The sequence below is a fragment of the Aptenodytes patagonicus genome, chromosome 16 (assembly GCF_965638725.1).
Source record: "Aptenodytes patagonicus chromosome 16, bAptPat1.pri.cur, whole genome shotgun sequence".
NCBI classification, from domain to species: domain Eukaryota; kingdom Metazoa; phylum Chordata; class Aves; order Sphenisciformes; family Spheniscidae; genus Aptenodytes; species Aptenodytes patagonicus.
In genome coordinates, this window is record NC_134964.1 from 3489677 (window position 1) to 3491926 (window position 2250).

The window sequence follows — 2250 nt, forward strand, 5'->3', positions numbered from 1 at the left end:
ACTGATCTTTACTGTGTTAAGCCGTAATGGCTCCATTTGTTGTCTGAATTCTGCATCACTTTTACAGAAATATTTTTACAGTCAACACACAGTACTACAGCCGTAGCTTAAAACACAAAACAAATGTTTTTGCTGATAAAATATGCAAGAACATGTCCCAATGAACAGACGACTATGTAAGTTTTATTAAGGTAAGCATCCCATTTATTATCGGCAAAAGGGTAATTTTTTTTATAAGATTGTGGTTAGGAATAAGATCCATCTTGTAGGTCGCCAAGTACCTTCACCTTCCCACTGGAGTGCATGAGTCTGTCATGGAGCTACAAAAGAAGACCGTGTCATTTTACTCCATCACTGACAAGGAAATGCTTTTGCATACATTTGAAATCAATACCTCAAATCCTCTTTACCCTGCTTTCTGGCTATATAGTCTAGAAAGAAATGGATCTTTAACTATAAGTCATACAAACAGGAGGTAAAGCCTGTTCAGAAAAGAGACAATTTTGGCTATGACTGCGGAGCTTCTATAGTGTTTAGCACAGGAATGTACCAAGGAGTGTATAGCTACCTAGGCTTTCCTGGAAATCAGCAACTGATACTTTCTCTGCTCTGCTTTTCTTCATGCTGTGCTCTGATGTAGCCATACTTCATTAAAGCAATTCCAGTGTATGCTAAAGGTGGTAACCATCCCTGTGGGAGTGAGGTGGATTTCTTAAGCAGCTTTAAATAGTCCCAGGATATTCCTAGGAAGGAATGCACCAAGGAAGCTCTGAGGTTGCAGGTAAGCCCTTCCCATGGACCTCATTTTCCTACATTGATCCAAAAATTATATGAGATGCCATTTCATTCTGTCAAGTGAGCTTTCTTTAGAAAGATCTGATTGAGTAAGGAATGCTCAGAGGGCAAGAATGTTACTGATGTCATGCATTAAAATCTTTCTCTTTAGAGCAGATACTAAACTACAGGAAATAGGCTTTGTATTTGAGGACCTGACACTTCAGGGAGGTCTCCCAGAAGAACATCATCTCACTGGCACCGTATCTTGTTTTAGTCTTGCCCAGGCCAAACGGTTGTCAATCCTGGTGGTGGTGTGACCCTGGGAATAGTTTTGGAAGCAGATGTTTTCAAATGTGTTTGTACCAGCTAATAAATCATGCGGTCACTTTATTGCTCTTTTAAAGAGCCAGCAAATAGGACTGTGTCATGGAAAGGACCATCTTTTCTTGCAGGGAGCCTGAGGAAACGAGGTTCTATGAGTTTCCTTGCCAGCATACAGGCAATGTTTCTGCCCTTGTTTGTTGCATCTTCTGGCTGTAGGGAGGTCCCTGTTGCCTGTGTGGGGTGAAGGGGCCAGAGCTGAGATCCTGCAAAAACCTGACAGCTGAATTTCTGAGAGGAGCACGTGCAGGCAAAGCAAAAACAGAGTTCCCAAGAAGCAAAGGCTTTTTCAGGAAGACAGTGGCATTCCAGAATGAACAAAATAAGAAGTTTAATGTGAGTAAAGCGTGCGGGATTCAACTAGCTCATTTAGCCAAATGGATCTCCGTGGCTTTTAAAGTCATTGACAGAACTGGTGGTAATCTTCAAGCTTACTCACTGAACACTCTGAAAGCACTTTGGACTAAATGCACATTTGTAAGATCCCAGAAGTGTGTGTATCAGCTTCCACAAGGCTGGGGGATAGCGCTCTCCCGCTGTTGCCAACAGTGTAACGCATAGCTAATGCTGCTGCCTCTGGCTAGGACTGAGGCGTCCCTTCCTGGTCCATCTGGAAAAAGAACAGTGACAGCATGATGAACTCACTGGGCACCTGTAATTTTCCACATACAAGTTGCGCCGTACTGCCCAGGAGCAGCAATTTGTTACGGTTTGGATCATAAATTACCACACAATTTCAGAGGGAGCGCGTTGTCTCGCTTCTGATGTGTTCCTGTGCGTCGGATGCACTCACTCGGCTGGCGCACCGCTGCAGCCCGCACCGTTTCATTACAGTACATGAGATCTGCATCATGGCTCCTTAATGGCAGAACACTGAGTCACCGCCCCAGGGGAGCCCAGAGCAGAGGGGGACAGGCGCCCACCAGCCCGGTGCCTGCTCTATTTCCCGCCCGGGCTCTGAGGGACGGCAGCCCAAACCGCCTGAAGCCGGCGCGCGGCCTTGAGCGCTCCGCGCAGCCGCACGCAGCCGCACGGGCCGCCACTACCTAGTCCGTCCCTCGCGAGCTGCCGTAGACTGCTCGCTTCGCGGCG

At 46.4% G+C, this 2250-nt stretch overlaps 1 long non-coding RNA gene across 1 annotated transcript; it reads right to left on the reverse strand.

Annotated features, from left to right (window-relative positions):
- Positions 1–113: 113 nt before the first annotated feature.
- LOC143167837 (uncharacterized) lies at positions 114–2052 on the reverse strand. The gene is made up of 3 exons (XR_012996606.1): positions 1886–2052; positions 1598–1768; positions 114–320 (listed from the first exon to the last, which is right to left on the reverse strand). It is a non-coding gene; the product is annotated as an uncharacterized LOC143167837 (long non-coding RNA).
- Positions 2053–2250: the final 198 nt, after the last annotated feature.